We start from the raw sequence: 13,228 nt of genomic DNA on the forward strand, positions 1-13,228 counted from the left end.
TGCCCAGTCTCCTGCGGAGCCGTCTATTCCCCATGGTCCTTACGGAGTCCCCAGCATCCACTAGGACGTCAGAGAAATTAACAGTTGCACTAAAACATTCCCCATATCCATCCAGTCAGGCGTCAGCACCGCCGATGGAGACCTAACATTCATAAACTCCCCCTCCTCCTTAGGTGAGCCCTCAACCTCAGACATGTCGACACACATGTACCGACACACAACACATATACAGGGAAGCTCTTTCTGAAGACAGGTTCCCCACCAGGCCCTTTGGAGAGACAGAGAGAGAGTATGCCAGCACACACCCCAGCGCTATATGACCCAGGAATAACACAGTAAATTAATGTTTACCCAGCAGCGCTGTTTTATGTATCTGCGCCAATTATGTGCCCCCCCTCTACTTTAAAACCCTCTGTCACTGTGTGTCAAGCAGGGGAGAGTCCGGGGAGCTTCCTCTCAGCGGTGCTGTGGAGAAAAAATGGCGCTGGTGAGTGCTGAGGGAGAAGCCCCGCCCCCTCTGAGGCGGGCTTCTGTCCCACTCAAATTCTTCAATACATGGCGGGGGCTCTCTTTATACATGTACAGTGCCCATCTGTACATGTATATATCTATCTGTGCCATAAGAGAGGTTTATATTGCTGCCCAGGGTGCCCCCCCCCCCTGCGCCCTGCACCCTTACAGTGACCGGAGAGTGTGAGGTGAAGGGGAGCAATGGCGCACAGCTGCAGTGCTGTGCGTTACCTCAGTGAAGATCCAAGTGTCTTCTGCCGCCTCAGATGGTCTTTTCCTCACATACTCACCCGGCTTCAATCTCCCGGCTCTGCGAGGATGGTGGCGCGGCTCTGGGATGGACGGCGAGGGTGAGACCTGCGTACCGATCCCTCTGGAGCTAATGGTGTCCAGTAGCCGAAGAAACAGAGCCCTGAAACTCAGAGAAGTGGGTCTGTTTCTCTCTCCTCAGTCCCTCGCTGCAGGGAGTCTGTTGCCAGCAGGCTCCCTGAAAATAAAAAACCTAACAAAAATGCTTTCTTACAGGAAACTCAGGAGAGCTCCTGAAATGCACCCAGTCTCCTCTGGGCACAGTATCAAACTGAGGTCTGGAGGAGGGGCATAGAGGGAGGAGCCAGTGCACACCCATACCTAAAGTTCTTTCTTAAAGTGCCCATGTCTCCTGCGGAGCCCGTCTATCCCCATGGTCCTTACGGAGTCCCAGCATCCTCTAGGACGTTAGAGAAACAGTACTTTCCCACTGTGTCACCTTGGTCCAAGCAGGACTTATCACCATTTGTGGGGGCTTACCAACTTCTGATAGTCTACTATTTGCACAGCTATAGGGTCGTATGTATTATTGCTGTTAAGGCAGTAACTACTACAGTATATTTTATATTGTTCTAATTTCTGTAATTTGCAGATTAAAATAATTAGATCAAATTTACATTTACTCAGTACAAGCACTGCTACACACCTTCTAATTTCATTGGGATCATTGCAGTAGTCCCCAGCAGCCACTGAGGTGCCTCTTCACATATACCCCTTTCACACTGCATTTGGCGGGTCACACCTGGGAGCCACAACCCGATTTGTCTACTTTCACAGCGGCATCCCCAGCCTGTCATATTACCGGGTTGGTGACGTCAGCGGCGGCAGCGCTTGGAGATCAGATGATCTCCAAATGCAGCTCCGTCCATAATGTGTGAACGGGAAATGGGTCTCATCGACCCAGCAACCCGTTCACACCGCACAGCGACTTGGGTTGAAACCGTGTTCAACCTTGGTCGCTACTAGGGCTGAAGTAATCGCGTCACTCGACCCGGGATATTTCATCGGGGCCCTTTCAGACTGCACAAAAACCCGGGTTACTACGCGCTCACGTGTAATAAACCGGGGTATAGGCTGGCGGTCTGAAATGGGTAACAGATGCTTATTGTGATTGCACCCTTGTACTGCCGAGGGAGATTTTTGTGTTTATATCTGTTTTTATAGCTATTTATATATGTCTATAAATATCTCTACAGCGATCTATATATGTTTATAACTATATATATCACTCTGTATACTGAAAGGATATCAGCCTCTTCTTGTACCCCTCGATTTGATGGCCACTGACGTCAGTGAGAGCAATCCTTAAAATTACAGATTATACACGACACCATGTAATTAAGAATCACTCTGCGTTTATTGTTCATAACAATGGTATATAAGGCATCATTGTCTAGGGAGGGATTGGAATGTCCAGGGAGGGGTAGGCAAAAGTAAATACTTTATTGGTTTAACTTTACTGCATAGGAGGGATAAAACAGGCTACATGGGGGGGGATGTAGGATACAGCCTAGTACTTCATCTAGGGGTGGTGATTTCACACAGTTCCCAACAAACTATGGGTGGAGCTATATTCATTTTATGCAATGCAAGCTAAATCCAAGGCAAAAGAAAAAGAAACAATATTTACACAATGCACACTGACAGAGGAGATTTAACCCTTCAATCCCCTCTTAGAATCATGATTGTTATATGACATGATTCTTCTGTAGAGCCCCCTTTTTGTTTCTCCAATTTTTTAGATATTGAACATAATCATCGGGGCCTTTGCTATCAGAGGAGGTGATGGGGCTAGTGGTAACATCATAATACATCAGGGCCTTATCAATGCCTTTGGAGGTAAGTTTCTTTCCACAGGGAATCACACAATAAACTATGAGACCTATAAAGATTAAAGTTATTATTATGAATATACTTATTTGCACAAGAGCCTGTTTCCAATTTTCAATCCACCCAAAATATTGGCTCCATGGGTTATCAACACCCGAATTTTTCTTGAGTTCTATGGATAAGGTTTCTAACTTGTTTATGGCTAAAGTAACCTTACCGTTGGGACCAGTGTTGTCAGGAATATATGTACAACAGCCTTCCACCTTACTAATGTAAACACATGTACCGCCTTTTTCTGCTAGAATCATGTCAAGGGCCATTCTATTTTGGAAGGTCATTTGGGAAGTGGCTTCTAGCTGTTCAGCTATACCTTTAAGAGCATCTTTGGTATCATTAACAAATCTTTGTTGGTTATAATATATATAATTAATCCAGGCTACGTTTTTATTTACAGTTACTATAGGGAACAATGATTCAAAACCCGCAGCCACTTCATCTCTAGCTTTGAACTCATTTGGAACACCTCTTGGGACCCCTATAGCATCAATGTATACGTGGGGGTCAAAGCTACCTCCTGGGAGTGCTCTTTTCTTTCGATTAGCAGGAGTATTAGAGGGAGGAGTGGGGTCATCGGTGATCATTAGGAGTGGCATTATGACTTTGGCCAGGGCACACTCACCATACCATGGTGTGTCTAATTTACTTCTAAGTTTCATATCCCCACATATGTAATAAATGTCGCCTAATGATCTAGTTTGGTTGACTAAAACAGTTGTTCTTTTATTTGCACAATACCCTGGTGGGAAGGTTTTTAAATTTCTCCCTGTGGTGGTGTTAGATGTATAACAGGTATAGTTTCCAGGATATATGGTTATGGTGCTTCCTGGGTTGGGATTTTTTGACAATATGGGATATTCCCTTTTCCACATTTCGCACTGACTGTCATTTGTTTTGGTGTCATTAAAAAGGCTGAAAAAACAATTTTCCTGTTCTAGGGGTATATTAAGGGGCACTGTACCTAGGTGGGGCCTAGATTTGCCACAGACATAACAGTTACTTTTATTATGTTTGCTAGCACTATACTTCATCCATTCTAACCAGAAATTGATGTCAGAGAAACCAGTTTCAATAGCTAGGGTGTCTTTAAAGGTGGGATTGTTAACGGCCATCATATCCTTGAAGGTGGTTATATGAGGTTTCAAGAGGTTGGGGCGTGGTTTAGGGGGCTTGAGCTGGGCATACTTTTCATTGTTAAGCATATCCTGTAACAAGAATGGTGTAAGGGATGGGTTTAAAAAAAAAGGATTCACCTAGGACATAGGTGCCTGCATCAGTAGACTGGGGATGTTTTATGCTTAATATGAATTTACTATCACATCTGTTTTGTCTATGAAGGGTAAGACGGGTAAGCAGGGACTCACCATATTTGTCTTTTCTTGAGAGAGCCTCTTTGGGCTGGTATCCATAACTATGGCCAGAATTCCATCCCACTGATCCCCAATACGCACATTTATTTCCCCAATATTTGCTAGTAACACAAATATAGGCTTCAGTGGGGGTATTACGTGTACCATACTGATCACACTGCCAGGCATAATGTTTGTTAAGACAGGGAGCAATGGTACAGAAATCTATTTTATAGGCGGCAACCTCAGTATTGGAGGAGTTATACCAAAATGTGTAGGTGCCGGATTTTTGTGTAATGTCTACTTCAGCTGTAGCTTGGCAAGTGAGGACCATTAGGATTATCAACATAGTCCCCAGGATAGAGGTAGGGGACAGGTTCCTCATCCTCCTCTGTTCTTCTGTCTTCGCTAGGTGGGAGGTCAGGGCTGTCTGCCCCCGTTTGTACCTCGCTGGAATCACTTGCTTCCCTCTCTAGGTCTGGTCTAGGAACCTTTTTCACTCGGGATGCATGGATCCAGGTGGGGCTTTCCTCTGTCAGGACTGCTGTTCTGGTTACTGCTACGACCTCTGTCTCTGGACCGTAGGTAAAGTCTCCTGGGCTCTTGTTCCTGGGGAGCACCTTCACCACGACTCTGTCTCCGACTTTAAAGGGGTGTGTAGGTTCCTGTGGATTCAAAGGGTTTTTACAAACAACCTCATGTTCAATTTCATTCAGTTTTATTATCAGGGACCTGACATACTCTTCTCTGATAAGTTCTAGATCTCCCTCCTGTATTACTAATGGTTTCTTAGCCCAAGGTGTAGGGAAGGGCCTACCCATTAATATTTCAAAGGGGGAGTAACCCAAAGTCTTTTGTGGTGTCATTCTGATCTCTGCTAGGATAATAGGAAGGACCTTCTTCCATTTATGGAAGGTACCCCCTGTGGCCTTCCTAAGCTTGTCTTTGAGGGTCCTATTCATGCGTTCTACGACCCCTGAACTCTGCGGGTGATACGGGATGTGGAACTTCCATTCCACCTGCAGGGCCTTTACCAAGGCCTGTGTAATTTTTGCTGTAAAGGCGGAGCCTTTATCACTATTGATTTGCAATGGGCACCCCCATCTGGGGATGATTTCCTGAGTTAGGATCCTAGCAACTGTCTTTGCATCCTCAGATTTAGTGGGGAATACCTCTGGCCATCGAGAGAACATGTCTACAATGACCAGGGCATATTCCTGTTTACCAGTACCTGGGATATGGGTGAAGTCAATTTGCAGGTGTGTAAAGGGTGTGGTGGGGTATTCAAGATGCTGATGTTTTGCCTTGTCAGGGTTGTTGGGGTTGTTTCGCAGGCAAGTGATGCATCTACTGACATACTGATCTACTAATGACTTGGCATCCGTGACATAGAAATCATTACGTAAGAGTAAGGTAGTTGTTGCCTTACTGTGGTGTCCTATGCCATGGTAGTGGGCAATAAACAAGGGTGCACTGGACTGGGGTATACAAGGTTTCCCCTCTTTGCAGATTAATCCTGTTTTAGGATTCTTCTGCAAAACTGGGTAAGTCCAGTCAGCTAGGTCGGCATTGGAGGCTGAGGCCTGTAACTGGGTGATCAGGTAATGGTTGTCGAGAGCTGGGGGGGTCATGATGGTCATGTGGGCCTGAGTGATGGGCTGTGAGGCCGCATGTTTGGCAGCAGAGTCAGCAAGAGCATTTCCAAGGGAGACTGCATCCTTCCCCCCCGTGTGTGCCCTGCAATGGAGGATTGCAATGTCAGAGGGCAGGGTTATGGCATGCAGAAGGTCAGAGATGAGTTGGGCATGTGATATGCCTTTTCCATCAGCTCCAAGGAAACCACGGCGTTGCCAAATGACCCCATGGTCATGCACGACGCCGTACCCGTATTTGGAGTCAGTGTAGATGGTGACTGGTTTATTCCGGTAAAGGTGACAAGCCCTTGTGAGAGCAATGAGCTCTGCAGCCTGTGCTGACTGGTAAGGAATGGGCTGTGCTTCCAGAATAATGTCAGGGAGAGTGACAATAGCATAACCCGCTTGGTACGTGGTGTCATTGGGTCTGCTACAGGAACCATCTACAAAAATGACATCCGCGTCGGGGACAGGGACAGGGGACATGTCCAGTCTGGGGGATGTTTCTGACTCAATGGAGGCTGAGCAGTCATGGGGTTCAGGAGGGTGGTCTTCAGGACCTTTGAGCCCCAGGAGAGCGTTGAGAATGGGTGCAGGACCTGAAGAGTTGGTGGCATACTTAATGGTGAGGGAGGGGTTGTTCAAAAGGAGAACCTCATATCCACTAAGGCGCTGAGCTGACATGTGTTGTGTGTGTAACCCTTTTAAAATGGTTAGAACATCATGAGTGGTGTGAAGTATTGTTGTGTGGCCTAGGGTGAGTGTGGTGGCCATTTCAGTTACCATTGCACAGGCTGCAAGTGCCCTGAGGCAAGCAGGCATACCTTGCACAGTGACAGGCATTACTTTGGAAAAAAATGCCACTGGGCGCAACTTTCCTCCATGAAACTGTGTGAGCACCCCCGCCATGGTTTTACAATTGTCCCTTGCAAACAAATGAAAAGGTAGTACATAGTTGGGGAGGCCAAGTGCCGGACTTTTCATTAACATACACTTTAAGCTTTCATATGCAGTTAACATTTCTTGTGACCATTGTACAATATTAGGTTTGTCTTTCAGTGTGGCTTGTCTCAAAATGTTATCATAATAGGAACAATCAGATATCCACTGTCTGCAGTACTTTACCATACCCAGAAAAGACAGCAGTTCTCTCTGGGTAGTTGGGGTGACCAGGCCCAATACAGACTGAATGCGCTGTGGACTGACTTTCCTTTCCCCCTGAGTGAGCACAAAACCTAAGTAATCCACATGCTTCTTACACCATTGCATTTTTGTTTTGGACACCTTGTGTCCACATTCACAGAGCCAGTTTAACAGTGATATACCATCCTCCCGGCAGGCCTCCTCAGTTTGACTACAGAGCAGCAGATCATCTGCATACTGTAGCAGGACTGAACCATGGTGAGGTTGCCAGGGCCCCAATGTGGCCTGGAGTACAATGCTATAGACAACGGGTGCGTCAATATAGCCCTGGGGTAAACGACACCAGGTGAGTTGCTTGCCCTCAAAAGAAAATGCAAAAAGTAACTGTGTCTGTGCATCCACTGGAATGCTAAAAAATGCATTTTTTAAATCAATCACAGAAAAAATTGCAGCATCTGCAGGGATAGCTGAAATGAGTGAGTTAATGTCAGGTACAATGGGTGCTATGGGCACAATGAGTTGGTTAATTGCCCTGAGGTCTTGTACAAACCTTACACTACCATCTGACTTAGCAACAGGGTTGACTGGTGTGCAGTAAGGTGAGATTATGTGTCTGAGAATGCCTTGTTGGAGAAACTGTTGTATCATTGGTCTAAGACCTTCAACCTTCTCTTGTGACAAGGGGTATTGCTTTTGATAGACAGGTTGTGTGTCAGGTTTCAGGGTTGCTCTATATGGTGTGCAAGGAATGAGGCCAGTGTCATAGGGACCCTCCGACCATAGAGCAGGGTTCACTTTGTCAAAATCAGGTGTAATGTCTGTTGCCTCCCACACCGGTAGGTGTGGGGACTCGACCTCCAGGCCACTGCTAGTGGGTGAAGGGAGAATGGAGATTTCGAGTTTGCTAAGAAGATCCCTTCCCAGAAGATTAATTGGACATTCAGGTATTACAGTGAAATTGTGTTTACCCATATACGTGCCTCCCGTGGTTCTGACACTAAGGGCATCTGTCAGGTAAGCATCTGTGGGTATCCCATTGATTCCCATTGAAGGAGCAGTCTTTTCCAAATGACCATCGTACAGGTCGACACACAAAACACTAGTAGTTGCCCCGCTATCTACCAGGAAAGGGATTGCTCTCTTTCCTATAATCAAGGTTAGTAGCGGTGGGTCCTTCCAGTGTCTGGTGAGTTGGGCAAAGGCTGGGATACCCTCCTCCGGGCCCCGTCAGTGGGAGGGGTCCTGCCAGTCAACTCGGAATCGGACATGATCCTGAAAGGGGTTGTTGTGTGACTGTCGGGGATGATCCCGGGAGGGAGCCGGAGCTTGGGGCTGTCGGTGGTTTTGTGGGGGACAAGGGCAATCCCTTGCCCAGTGATCGTCCCTTCCACAGTTGAAGCAGGAGGTTTGTTTCCTGCTGGCAGAGTCAGGGGGGTGGGGTGGCCTGGCTTGTGGGTTTTGATATCGGGCTGGATTGCGGGGTGGGCCAGTAAAGTGCTGCTGGCGTCTATCTCCCCGGTTTCTGTGATTTTGGTAATTATGAGTTGGGGCATTCTGCAAGGGTTTTTTAACATCAAAGCATCCTGCAGCTTCCTTTTCATATAAGTGCTTTTCAAATTCCTTAATATTATCAGAGGTCCAGGAAGAAACACCTTGCTTAACAGGGACCATAACAGATGGCAACAAGTTATTTACAAAGGTAGAAATTAGTAAATGGTCTGTATCTACAAGAGTAAGACCTGCATCTTCAGACCAACACTTTTTAAACCTCTTCCAAAACTCAGTGACAGTTTCAGTGGGCTTTTGTTTACATGCTACGGCAATAGGAAGAGAAGCTCGGGTTTTAAAAATCTCTTTCATATGGGTCTCAATTTCCTTCCACATCTCCGTTACACCGTCCCCAGTATTGAGAGGGTAGCGAACGGCATCGTTAAGGATGGTAGGAGTGTTTATGGTGGGAATCTTTTTCCAATCCCACCCGTTGTAATGGTCTATAACCCCATCTATGATCAGCTTCATATCTTCTTGAGTATAGCTGCGTCCTGTGCAAGCCTTTTTCAAGTAAGCTATGCAGCCGTCAGGTGCAACAGTGGGTTTGGGACAGTTCTTAACAATTCTGTCTAAATCCTCTATTTCAATGGGTTTCTTTAACAACTGATCCCCTACTGTCATGAAGGGCAGGTGCTGGGTGGCGACACTGCTGGCATCAGCACTGTTTTCAAGGAAACCAGTGCCGGATCGCGTTATGGAGGGGGTAAGAGGGTGGTGAATGATAACAGTTGAGTCAGCGTTACGGCGGGAGGTGATTTGTTTGTTAGGAGTAGGGGCACTAGGGGCGGGGGTGGTTACGTCTATGTGGAGGGTACTGTCAGGGGGGGCTATTCCTCCTGAGCCTCCTTCTCCTTCCCCTTCCCCTCCTCCCCCTCCCCTTTGCATCGGCATTCGTGACAAAGCAACTGAGCTTCCTTCTCCTTCCCCTTCCCCTCCTCCCCCTCCCCTTTGCATCGGAATTCGTGACAAAGCAACTGCAGCTAACAGATCTGTGTCTTTTAAGGAGGGGTATAGGGGATTGTAAGGCGGGGGAGAAGAATTTTTCAGAAACTTGTTGCTTCTAAATTCCTCAACTTTATGCAGTCTGGAAGTTACAGATTTTATTCTACGCTGTTTCTGCTTGATATTCTTGTCATACCAATGAGGTGCTATCGTGAGCCATTGCTCTCCTCCAGCACGCATATATGTCATGTCCCATTGTGGGTCATGATCGTACCATGGCCAGGCTTCCTTGTCTTCCAGACAAAGACCTTTGACCATGTCCATATAAAAGGGATAATTAATACCGTCACGGGGGAATGGACTGGGGCTGCCAACTTTCTCTGTCCATCCTGCTAAGTTATCCACCCAAGGGTTAACTAAATAATAATCTGTGGTGGAGTTACGGGCAACATATTCCTTACATGTTTCTCCTGGTAAAGGTGGAGGATAAATGACTGTCTTACTCTGACCCCCTCCCATAGTAAAGAATACAATCTACACCAGCTTTCTACGCAATTTCTACAACAACTTATAACAACTGTCTATGCAATATCACAACAAAAATGCAGTTTAAAAAAAAACCTTCTATACAACTTCACAACAAAAAGACTTTCTATGCAATTTACAAAAACTTTCTATGCATGCATTAGTTAACACCAGTTAATTAGTCATTGACAATATCACAATATTATCTGTATAATGAGAACATGAAATCTTTTGACGGGTACGCTTACCTTCGTACAAGATGTCAGAAAAAATACAGCGTTTTAAACAGGAAGCAAGAAAAGTGTTTTGAGTAAAGATATCTGGCAGACGAAAACTTACCAGCCGTCTGGACCAAACATAAGAACTTATCACACTACAAGCATACAAGAATATAGGCGATCAAATCGGGGTATTTTCTACGTTACGTATAGACCCCAGGTCTATTTTTTTTAAGTATCCCAGATACTAACGTCTTTGGAGAATTGCGCTTTTCTCAGACGTATCTTTAAGTCCCAGACATTAAAGATTATATGGTATCCCTGATACCTGTTTTATGGCTTTACATAAAACTACGTAATATTAAGTCCCGGACTTAAATATTACCTTGTCACGTGTTCCCGGAACACGGAGCGAGTTCAAATTCAGTGTTTGAACGCAATCCCTTACGGAAAAGACAGACAATGAATTCTCTATCTTACCGATTCGGGGGCGATCAACTGAATCCAGGACTGAGCCCCCACTTGAAAGGATATCAGCCTCTTCTTGTACCCCTCGATTTGATGGCCACTGACGTCAGTGAGAGCAATCCTTAAAATTACAGATTATACACGACACCATGTAATTAAGAATCACTCTGCGTTTATTGTTCATAACAATGGTATATAAGGCATCATTGTCTAGGGAGGGATTGGAATGTCCAGGGAGGGGTAGGCAAAAGTAAATACTTTATTGGTTTAACTTTACTGCATAGGAGGGATAAAACAGGCTACATGGGGGGGGATGTAGGATACAGCCTAGTACTTCATCTAGGGGTGGTGATTTCACACAGTTCCCAACAAACTATGGGTGGAGCTATATTCATTTTATGCAATGCAAGCTAAATCCAAGGCAAAAGAAAAAGAAACAATATTTACACAATGCACACTGACAGAGGAGATTTAACCCTTCATATACATATCTCTAAAGCTATGTATCTATAATTCATACCTCCCAACATGACCCTCTCCAGGAGGGACACAATGCTCTGCTCCTGGACTTTTCTCTTAATGTATGATAGCCAGCACCTGTGTTGAACAGGTTATAAGAAAGGTGTTTCAGCACAGGTGCTGGCAATCATACAGTAAGAGGTAAGTGCAGGAACAGAGCATTCTGTCCCTCCTGGAGAGGGTCATGTTGGGAGGTATGATAATTACATATATCACTATACAATGTACATGTCTGTCTCCCTATATATATATATATATATATATATATTATTATTATTTTGTTTAGCTATTTTATCTCTATATACATATTTATCTGTCTACCCATATATCTCTCTATACCCATACACATATAAGGTGTAGAGCATTATATCCTTATATCCATATCTGACACTCTGTATATATCTCTCCCCGGCCAGGCTGCAGGGGGGGGAGCAGTCACCGCACATCAGCTACATGCTCCCATCTCACACGCTATTCCTGCACATACACCCTATCACCCGCTGCTCCCCCCTCCCTGTATCCAAGCCTCGTCTCTATGGCTACACCCCCACGTGACCCGCACTTCCTGTATGCCGAGCCTCGTTCTCGCCGTCACTCCCCCCTCACGTGACCAGCACTTTCTGTATGCCAAGCCTCGTTCTTGCCGTCACCCCACTCACGTGAGCCGCACTGCCAGTATGCCAAGCCTCGTTCTTGCCGTCCCTACCCCTCACGTGACCCGCACTTCCTGTATGCCAAGCCTCGCTCCCAGTTGCGCTCCCTCTGACCTCTCTCATTCTCCTCCGCCTGGTGATCGCTGCCAGTGACCGGGCTCCTCTGCTACAGTAAGTTCTGTCCTTCCTCTGCCTGTCCCCTGTCTGCCTGCTACTGGGAGAAGGTGGGGGGACTGGTGCTCGGAGAGGGAGTGGGGGGGACTGGTACTGGGAGAGAGGGGTGACTGGTAGTGGGAAGGGGTGACTGTTACTGGGAGAGAGGGGAGACTGGTACTGGGAGGGGGGCTGGTACTGCGAGAGGGGGGTGATTGGTACTGGGTCGGGGGGGTGCTGGTACTGGGAGAGGGAGGTGACTGATTCTGGGAGGGGGGCTTGTACTGGGTGAGGAGGGTGACTGGGAGTGGAGGGGACTGGTAGTGGGAGAGGGGGGGGTGACTGGTACTGGGAGTGGAGGGTAGTGGGAGGGGGGGTGACTGGTACTTGGAGAGGGTACTGGGAGGGGGGGGTGACTGGTACTGGGAGAGGGGACTGGTACTGGGGGTGGAGGGGACGGAAGCGTCTAGTTCCTCTTCCGTAAATGTTAGCCAGTGACATCACAGGCCATGTGACCAGACCATGTGACGGTCCATTTTTCAACAGTGTAGCATCTAGTTTCCCTTCGTGGAGAGGACCTTTCCCATAAGACATGTCGCAAACTATTTGGAATAGTAACCTGTGGCGAGCGAAGCGGAGCGAGACACCGAGCCCGAAGCGTGGCGAGCGTCCATTGGTGCATAGACAAAAACAAATAACCTATCTGAACAGCGGGAAACAAAAATTTACATAAACAGAAGGGGAAATAGAGGGTTTATAATAAATAATCTAGTTCCTCTTCAGTTACTGAAACAGAGGGGGATCTAGTCTCCACTTTGTTAGTGTCTAGTTCCCCTTCCGTAAAAACGTACATAAACAGAAGAGGAAATAGAAGGCTCATACTAAATAGTTCCTCTTCAGTTACTGAAACAGAGGGGGATCTAGTCTCTACCTGGAGGGGGGACTGGTACTGGGAAAGGGGTGGGTGACTGGTACTGAGAGAGGGGGTGGGACTGGTAGAGGGGGGCTGGTACTGGGAGAGAGGACTGGTACTGGGAGAGGGGGTGGGACTAGTACTGGAAGGGGGGGGTAACTATATGTAAATGTTACTTTCTATTCTTTTTACTTGTCAACATATTTTGGGGCCATTGTCCTGGGGTTGTTAGGTCTTCTACAGCTACCTCATGAATGTCGATTCCTTGTTTTTCCCAGGATAACATGGACATTGGTCTTACTCTGTCACCCACCTGTGTGTTCAGGGTCTCTCTCATATTTTTGCATTTTGAATGCTTTAAGATAATTTATACTATTCCTTATACTGCAGAGTGCCCCTTCAGTAGTCAGAAGTCAGCAGATCCCGGCAATAACCGGTGAGCCGATCCAACTCT

General features: G+C 46.5%; 1 protein-coding gene across 1 annotated transcript in view; it reads left to right on the top strand.

Annotated features, from left to right (window-relative positions):
- The window catches only part of LOC135057112 (zinc finger protein 420-like), a 206,451-nt gene that overhangs the window by 137,786 nt on the left and 55,437 nt on the right, over nt 1-13,228 (top strand). The window lies entirely within an intron of this gene.

This window comes from Pseudophryne corroboree, chromosome 3 (genome assembly GCF_028390025.1).
Source record: "Pseudophryne corroboree isolate aPseCor3 chromosome 3, aPseCor3.hap2, whole genome shotgun sequence".
NCBI lineage: Eukaryota > Metazoa > Chordata > Amphibia > Anura > Myobatrachidae > Pseudophryne > Pseudophryne corroboree.